This window comes from Dipodomys merriami, unplaced genomic scaffold (assembly GCF_024711535.1).
Source record: "Dipodomys merriami isolate MVZ:Mamm:240054 unplaced genomic scaffold, mDipMer1.0.p SCAF_36, whole genome shotgun sequence".
Taxonomy (NCBI): domain Eukaryota; kingdom Metazoa; phylum Chordata; class Mammalia; order Rodentia; family Heteromyidae; genus Dipodomys; species Dipodomys merriami.
In genome coordinates this window covers 6,775,600-6,784,347 of record NW_027205159.1, presented here as the reverse complement: position 1 = coordinate 6,784,347, position 8,748 = coordinate 6,775,600, and positions in this window count along the sequence as shown.

Sequence of the window (8,748 nt, the reverse complement as noted above, 5' to 3'; positions counted from 1 at the left end):
GAGGTCCTTCTCTTCTTTAGTTAATTCCTAGGTATTTTATTTTTTGTGGGGCTATTATGAATAGCGTTGCTTTCCTGATTTCATCCACGCTCTTCTCATTGTTGGCATACAGAAAAGCCATTGAGTTTTGAGGGTTAATTTTATAACCTGCTACTTTGCCAAAGTTTTGAATCAGCTACAGGAATTTGGGAGTGGAATCCGTAGGATTCTTTAAATACAAGATCATGTCATCTGCAAAGAAGGAGAGTTTTATTTCATCTTTCCCTATTCAGAACCCCTTTATGTTTGCATCCTGTCTTGTTGCAGTAGCTAGGCATTCTAATACTAAGTTGAAGAGGGGTGGAGTGAGTGGACATTCTTGTCTGATTCCTGAGTTAAGAGGAAGTGGCTTTAGTTTTTCACCATTAAGTATAATGCTGGCTGTAGGTTTGTCATATACAGCCTTTATTGTATTGAGGAATGTTCCATGTATTCCTAATTTTTCCAGAGACTTCATCATAAAGGGGTGTTGGATCTTGTCAAATGTTTTTTCTGCATCTATTGAGATAACTATGTGGTTCTTATTCTTGCTCTTGTTGATGTGATGAATTATATTAATTGATTTGCGTATATTGAACCAGCTTTGCATCCCTGAAATGAATCCTGTTTGACCGTGATGTATGGTTTTTTTGGATGAATTGGTGAAGTCGATTGGCCAAAATTTTGTTGAGAAGTTTTGCATCAATGTTCATCAAAGAAATGGGTCTATAGTTCACTTTCTTTGATGAGTCCCTGCCTGGTTTTGGGATGAGGGTTATGATGGCTTCATAGAAAGCATTTGGTAGTGAACTTTCTTTTTCAATTTCATTGGAGAGTTGAAGGAGTATTGATGTGAGTTCTGCTTTGAAGGCCTTGTAGAATTCCACTGTAAATCCATCTGGTCCTGGGCGTTTCTTAGATGGGAGGTCTCTTATTGCTGTTTTGATATGGGCCTGTTAAGTTAGTTTAACTCATCTTGGTTTAGTGTTGGCATGTCAATATTTGCTAGGAAATCGTCCATTTCTTCCAGGTTCTCAAAATTATTACCATAAAGGTTTGAGAAGTGTTCCTTTATAATGTTCTGGATCTTGGTTGTTTCTGTGGTGATGTTTCCATCCATGTGTTCGCTTTACCATATTTTTCTTTGAAAATATGGTACCGCTTTTACTTACATTTGTCTTGCTTGAATTCTTCTCTTGCCACACACATGGACTAAAGTCAATTTAGCTGTCCTAATTTTCTGGTAACATGATCTTGTTCATCTGGCAAAATTTGTTTATATTTATTGTGACTGTTATGTTGAGAAAAATGCATAATAAACTCTACCATTTTAACCACTACAATACAATATGGTGGCATTAAGTATATTCTCATTGTTGTACAACTATTACCACCATAAACTTCCAGTATTTTTTCATTTCACACACTGAAGCATTGTACTCATGGAATATTGACTCCACATTTATTTTTCCACAGGCCCTCAAAACTAGTTTTTTTTTCTGTCTTTATGATTCTGACTTCTCTAGGGACTTAATATCAGTGAATCATGAAACATTTATCCAATTTGGATTGTCATATTTCACCTAACAAAATGTCCTTAGGTTCATCCATGGTGTAGCAAATGTCAGAATTTCCCTTAATGGCTGAATGCTATTCCATTGTATGTATCTTGTTTATTCCATTTTATGTATCTTGTTTATTCATTGATCTGTTGGGGAAATTTGTTCTGTTTCCACATTTTGTATATTGTGAAAAGTCTACAGTGAACACAGGTGTATAGATACCAGTCCAAATCTCTGCTTTCAATTCTTTTGGGTATGTACTTAGAAATAGAGTTGCAGGATTTTTGTTTTAAATATGACTAGTTTTGTGTGTGTGTGTGTGTGTGTGTGTGTGTGTGTGTGGAGAGAGAGAGAGAGAGAGAGAGAGAGAGAGAGAGAGAGAGAGAGAGAGAGAGAGAGAGAGTGTACTGGAGGCTTGCACCCAGGGGCCGGGCCCTGTTTCTTAGTTTTTTTTTTGGTCAAAGCTAGTACCCTACCAATTCAGCCATAGCTCCACTTCTTGTTTTTCAATGGTTAATTGGAGATCAGAGTATCATAGTCTATTCTGCCCAGGATGGTGGTTTTAAGCAATGATCTTGACTAGCTAGGATTACAGATATAAACCACTGGCTCTTGGCTTTTAAATATGGCCAGATTTTTAACTTAAGATACATAGGCAGGTGCCCACAAATGAAAATTTAAGTGTATTAAAACTACTCACAAAGTCTCTAATTATCTATACCATGTACAACTACATAAATGATATATGTAAGGTAAGAAATAAAAAATGTAAGTGATAAACTAGCAAATAATTTCAGCATATAATATATATATATCAAGCTTCTATGAGAAATTAAAAATCTGTCTCAGTCTAGTAAGTGTGATCTCCCAAGATGTATACATTTTACTGTATTAATTGAATTCTAATAAATAGCAAATATAAAAAGAATCTCCTTTGCTTTTTTCCTCTGTGTTCAATGTAGACAAAATGCATCTGTATACACTCTTTACCTATGAACTGTCAATTATATTTGCTAGGAAAGAGACAACACACTTGGGGAGCTGTCAGTCAATCCTGTTGTGATGCTTCAAGCATCATTTCTCCGGGCATAGTTATCAAAAATAAAACAAATTTACATAAGACACAAACGTGGATCAGTCACACCATTTGCTGTGCATTGAAATATTTTATAACATGCACAAGTTCAGGGACCATGTGCTTAGGGCTGGTGCTTCTTTGACTATATTTGTTATTTCTTTTTATAAACTTCTGTTGTTTTAAACAATGCATTTAGGAGCTGGGTACAGTGGCTCAAGCTTGTAATCCTAGCTACTTGCTAGGATTTGATTGATATTTCTTTAATCCTTGCCATGAGAATAAATTTCTACTTGATATAGACCTGTCTTATGCACACTGGAGGGAAATAAAGAGGACTAAGCAAAAGACAATGAAATAACCAAAGCCAGAAACCAAACTATGTCAAAGACATGAAAACTTTCCAAATGTAACATAGGATATGAAGAATGAATGTAACTAAAATTAATAAAATCACTAAGAGCATGGAAGAAATAAACACAGATTTATTTCACTTATTGATTAATAAATTCCAGAAAACTAGAACCAAAATGAAATTCCAGAAGGCATAAGAGGGACTATTTTAGGGCAAACAGAAGGAGTGCTACTTTACACAGCAGGGAGACAACTTAAAATGTGTGCCACTTCTGAGAAGTGGATGCAGCCTAAAGAGGAAAATGAGAAGAAATTGTGATCCAGATCAGACAGATGAGAAAGGTTCCAAAGTGTCATTTTCATTCTTGACTTTTTAAGCAAGCAAAGATAAGTGATGTGTCCAAGGTGGCTCATGCCTGAAATTGGAACTACTCAGGAAGCTAAGGCCTGAGGTTGAAGTCAGCCTCGGCCTACAGATCTGAGAGACTTTTTAATGCTCAGCATAACGGCAGAAGTAGATGTGTTACTTAAGGGGTATAGTACTAGATTTTAGTGAAAGTAACCTAAGCAAGAGTGTGAGGCCCTGAATTCAAATTCCACTCCACATATAGACATACACACACAGACGTAGATAGAAAGACAGACAGACAGACACATACACACACACACAAAGAGGTACACACACACACACACACACACACACACACACACACACACACACATGCACAAAGAGATGTTATATTTCTCAATCAGAAAGGGTGGTATTTAGATGAGTGATGTGAAACAATTCTAAAAGATATGAAAAGAATAGCTAGGCAGTCATTCTGTCCTCTGCTATTACTTCTCCCCCCATCCTATCTCCTGAGGAGGACATGAAATTATACTTGCATACATTGCTTTTCAGAGGTAAACATGAACAGGCTTTTTTCCATTGTGTGTTTCATGTGTATGAGGTACAAACATGGATACATTCAGTTGACCCCAGATCATGCAGGGAGCTTGCCTTCCTCACTTCCCACCTTGGTGGCCTGTATCAGTCTCCACCCAAGCTTCACCCTTGCTTTCTATGTCACCTTACATGAATATACACCCAATGACTGCTTCCTGATACAGACATAAGCCCCAGAACTGTTCAGGTTTTATGTACTCAGGAGGGCGGAGGGGATTCTTCTAGAAAAGTCAACTAAGGAACTGGATACTTCATGAGTTAGAGACATGGAAGATCTTATCCTATATCCCTGCTTTGGTGTTTTAGGAATTAAAGTCAGAGGTTAATCTCACAAGCTGTATCTAACCTTTATCAAGCATATGTGTTGTTACGTGTGTTTGTACAGCTTTGAGTGAAAGAAATCCTGTGGGTTATGAGATGACATCTACCTGTCAGAAGCTTATAAGCGTATGAGCAAAAAAGATAGGTGCACCAATATTGTAATTCTAGAAAAAACCACCACAGAATGATGAAAGTATTGCAAAGTAATTTAAGAAATCCAGAAGGAAAACATTACTTCCTTCCAAATGGATCAAAATGATTTTATTTCCTAAATATTATATAGAGCTACAAATTAAAAATAAAGAAACTATCTAACTCATGTCTTTACTCCCATGCAGAATGATTCAGAAGCTTCCTTTGAAAGCAGTTCACCTACCCTACTCCATAACATATAAAATGTAGACTTTAGTCTAGATTTATCAAGTCATGTGAATAAAATTTTTTCTTCAATACCTTTAAATGACTCAAGCATTTGCCCAACATCTTCCCTGTTTCTACTGAAGGAGCATTTCTGGCTCATTTTCCAAGTGTTTTCTAACAATCAAGGCTCATATCTGATACCTGAAATTGTGTCCAATTTTGATGAGCAGCTCACAGCCTAGCATATGATTAAACTACCTCATCTCTTTATGGATAGAGTTTGCTGTTGATTAAATTGTAAGCACCTGCATGGTGCTATTTTGACTTCAGACTTGAAGAAACATTTTATCCTGGGGAAAGTAGAGATTTCCTGAAATAAGCATATCACATTTCCAAACAAGCTATTAGAGTTATATTGTAAATGACCTTCAAAACTTAGAAATATTTATGCATATATAATAAGTCCATGTTTTTCTGCCACCCTAATTATGTATTCAGCATGCTCTCACTATAGATTGCTGACCTCAAAGTATATACATGTCAAATATTTATATCCTTCCTAATTTCTTTTCCATTCATGGCATTGTGTTTCTTTATGCTGTCAGACTCAACAATTGTGTTTAGACATTCATTAAACTTGTGAAATTCATAGTGGAGAAGATAAAATCAAGAGCGTGAATTTGCATCTCTCTCTCTCTCTCTCTCTCTCTCTCTCTCACACACACACACACACACACACACACACACACACACACACGAGTCTATTGTGGGAAAGGAGGTCATGAGAAAAGCAATGGAGTTTTAACTTTCCAGATTTTCAATGTGCATATTGAATCATATGAACAATAGCATTGTAGATGCATACCTTGTTAACAGCTGGCAGAAAATCCTGCTTTAAAAAAATCTGTAATTCCAGCTACTCTGGATCTCAGTTCAAAGCTATCTCCATTAATCACCAAAAAGCTGGAAGTGGAGCTGTGGCTCACGTGGTAGAGTGCTAGCCTTGAGCAAAAAAAGCTCAAGGACAGCCCTAGGCCCTGTGTTAAGCGCACGCACACACACACACACACACACACACACACACACACACACACACACACACACAGAGATTCCAACAATGGGTTAATCCTCTTACATTAGTTTATAACTGTAAGTACTTTCAGTAGGAAAATATTAATTTATTACCAGGTGTTAATTAACTTAGGAAATCATTGAAGGAAGATGGGCAAAGCCATGGTGAACTCTGCCCCACCAACCCACCCCACCAGCACCTACAACTTCACTGACTCAGCCATAAATTGCACTGGTAGATACCTCATGCTGTACACATCTATTCTTGTGCCTACTTAATTTAGATACAAATTCAAGTCTTTGGCAAGTGTCTTTGGCAAAAACTAAGCTGTATCTAGAACTAACTCTGTTTTAGTAGTAGAGGGATAATTTTCTTATGATTTTGCTCATTGCCCTATTACTGACAGTTTTCCAAACAGTATCTCACACCTGGAACCTGGAATACCTTTTTTTGTTCTAAATTTTTATATCTTCTGTTTTCTCTGTCATCTTTCATGGATCAACATTCCTATTTTGATTATTCTGCCATTTTTTGATATCATCTAGGCATCATCTTTTATACTTTTGTCATTTCATAAATTGATGATTGTGCCAGTTGAAATTTTGTGGTACATTGTGTGCACCGTCTGTTTAGAAGGTATATTTATTTATATAACTATTACTATGTACAAATGTACATTGTATATAAACTATATAAATACGTAGCTAATACATAACCTTAAATGCTGTCAAACTAAATATATTTTGACTAAACATACTTAACTAAGGTTAACTCTGTGTGGGACTGGCCATAAATAACAATAACTGTGTGGGTGGTTGTATAAACTCTTCTCCTTCTTCCTTCCTCCCCCACCTTTGGATGCTAGATGCAAACACAGGGCCCTGCATTTCCCAGGCAAGTGTTCTACCACTGAGCTATATTCTTTACTTTTATTGCACAGATATCATTGATGATTTTTAGCCTTACAGAATCTTCTTTCTTTTACCTTTAGAAAAATATGACATGATTTCTCAAGTAATCATGATTATCATGACAATTAGGTGGTATATATATTGGGAAGCTTTCCATTGCTATGATAAAATACCAGAGGTAACCAACTCAACAGGTTCAGTTCATGGTTTCAGAGCTTTTAGTCAGTGGGCATTTGTCTCCACTTGCTCATCTCTATTCTCTTAGGTGAGTCATCACATCACGGCAAGTAGCATGTGGTTCGATAAACCTGCTTTGTTTCTGTGATATGGAGTGAATAAAAAGTTTATTGGTGGTTCATTTCCTGTGCAGATATTTTTAGAACCCTCCATTTTATTTTGTGTGCAGACTGAGTATCTGCATATTTCTGTAAATTGATTTTTGTAATGATTATTTAATTGAAATCCTCAAAGTTCAGCACCCCTTGGAATTAATTAAAGGAATTTATTGCACATTACACACAATACCATGTTTTATTTTCCAGCTTTCTATCTGATATTAAATTTATAAGCCATATGAAGAACAATTTTTACCTTATATTTACTCAATATTTTATGGGTTTTTTTCAAAGCATTTCTTCATGTTTTTACTTCTTCTCAGAACAATGAAATTAGACTTGAAGCATACCAGAAGTCATGTTAAGTTTGAGTACACAAGCTTGTCTATTTTAAGTGTTAAAAGCACATGCTAACAAAGGAGAAATATTAACACCAAAAAAGTAGGAAAGCCACCTTAACTACAGTGATAATTAAATACTCTAAAGAAAAACCAAAGGTTAGACTGCTTGTGAAAAAATTATCTCTTAAATGTCTTTGATTTTATTAATTTCTTCACATGTCCACTTGCACAGAGAAAAATCCTTTATTCCTTTTTAACATAATTTCATTAGTACAAACATTCATTTACTATATTGGAATCCAGATTTTATTTCCTTTGTCTAAGAGGATGCATAAATAAATATTTAGAGAAACAGTTGGCTGAGACATCTCTTCTGTCTTTTTTCTTCACATTTTCTTAATTTTTACACAACCTTTCTCACTTAGTTTGATAGTGGTATTTCCCTGTCTGTCACTCTATTTCACTTTCTGTGTTGTTCTGTCTCTTTCTCTCTGTGTCTGTCTCTTTTTCTCTATCATTCTCTCTCTCCCTGTCTCCCTCTCCCTCCCTCCCCCCTCTCACTCTCTTTAGAACTATGACAACATTCATATAACAGAAGATTTTATCCAATGATGTTACATATATCCATAATTTTGGCCAACCATCATCATCCTTCATCTCCAGATCTCTTTTTGCCTTGCCAAACTGCATCTGTAAATATTAAATAGTAAGGCTCCCTTCCCCTTCACTCCAACAACCACCATTTTACTTTATCTCTCTCCCTCTCTCTCTCTATTATATACATATTACATTAGTTAAAATCCACCATTGATGGGTACTTCGGTTGCTTATATATTTTATTAGTGTGAATCATTAATACTACTTATGCTTCTCTAAAATCAGCCTCTTAAAGGTAATACATAATTAGTTGAGATCTGAGGAAAGTTTGTGAGATTCTTTTTTAAAATTTGATTGTGAAGGTGATATATATATATATACATATATATATATATATATATATATATATATATATATATATATACAGTGAGTAAGACAATGAGTACATTTCATTTTGAGCAGTGTCACTCCCTCTCTCATTCTCTTCCAGTTTTTCCCTCCTGACTTCCCTCCCCACCCAAGTTGTATAATTTCCAACATGATGTTTAGTGGATTTCACTGCTCAATTGGTTCACCCTTTGTCCCACAATTTCTGTGCTTCCTCTTCACCTCCCCAAACCAGATCGACTTATATACAAGACAAAAGGTATAGAAATCAAAAACAGCAACAAAAGGGGAAAAACAGAAAAACAACTACAAAACCCATAAAAAGTAAATTTAAAAATGTTTTGTTTCCATTTCTTGGAGTTCATTTTGATAAGGATCATTTTATATAACTATATGCACATAGCTGTTAAGCCCTTGTGTTCCTCTCCTAAGGATATCCTCCTTTGGGGTTGGGAAGGTGGCTCAG